This window comes from Nanorana parkeri, unplaced genomic scaffold, assembly GCF_000935625.1.
Source record: "Nanorana parkeri isolate BGI_ZX_2015 unplaced genomic scaffold, ASM93562v1 scaffold2123, whole genome shotgun sequence".
NCBI classification, from domain to species: domain Eukaryota; kingdom Metazoa; phylum Chordata; class Amphibia; order Anura; family Dicroglossidae; genus Nanorana; species Nanorana parkeri.
Genome location: NW_017308391.1, coordinates 21686 through 22962, shown reverse-complemented (window position 1 = coordinate 22962; position 1277 = coordinate 21686).

Sequence of the window (1277 nt, the reverse complement as noted above, 5' to 3'; positions counted from 1 at the left end):
AACGTGTAACTGCCCCTCTCTGACCCAGGCAGACATTGAGGAGGGGGAGGGGTGTCTGTATCCCACCATCTGCTCTTCACAACGCGATCTCACAACGTGTAACTGCCCCTCTCAGACTGGGGGTGACATAGAAGAATTGTGGGGGGAGCTTGTTCTCATCATCTGCCCTCCACAACGTGTAACTGCCCTTCTCAGACTGGGGGTGACATAGGAGAATTGTGGGGGGCTGTATCCCATCATCTGCCCTCCACAACGTGTAACTGCCCCTCTCAGACTGGGGGTGACATAGGAATAGTGGGGGGAGCTTGTTCTCATCATCTGCCCTCCACAACGTGTAACTGCCCCTCTCAGACTGGGGGTGACATAGGAGAATTGTGGGGGGCTGTATCCCATCATCTGCCCTCCACAACGTGTAACTGCCCCTCTCAGACTGGGGGTGATATAGGAGAATTGTGGGGGCGGTATCTCATCATCTGCCCTCCACAACGTGTAACTGCCCCTCTCCTCAGACTGGGGGTGACATAGAAGAATTGTGGGGGGGCTGTATCCCATCATCTACCCCCCATAACTTTACCCCATGATCTTCCCCCCAGAATGTATAACTGACCCTCTCAGAGTGGGGGATTTTTTTATTGCCCCTCTCAGATGTGGGGAGAAATTTGAGAATTGGAGGTTTGTACCCATAGGAGAATCCGGGGGACCTACACTTAATGTACCCCAGTAAAGTGTAACTGCCCCTCTCAGACCAGGAAAGACATTGGACAATGTTGGAGGAAGTCTAAACCTCATCATCTACCCCTATAAGTGCCCCTCTCTGACCTAGGGGGGGTATAAAAGGTGGGGGGCTGTATCATGTTATCTACACACCACCATGTATTACTGCCCCTCTCTGACCTGGGGAGATATATAAAGGGGGGGAGGGGTAGTCTGTACCCCATCATCTACCTCCCTATAACTGCTCCTTTCTGACCAGGAAAGGCATGAAATCTGGTGGGCTGCACTGCATAATTGTACCCCCATAATGTGTAACTTCCTCTCCTTGACCAGGGGAGACATGGAAGAAGGGGGGCTGTACCCCATCATCTACTCCTCATAGCGTATAACTGCCCCTCTTTGACCGGGTAAGGGAAAACCTGGGGGGGCAAGGGGCCTATGCTTTATCCATGTACACCGCCATAAGGTATAACTACCCCTCCCTCACTGGGGAAGGCATAGGAGGGGGCGCTATGTCCCATCATCTAACACCCCCTGTAATACCCCCCCCCCTTTGTCATGGG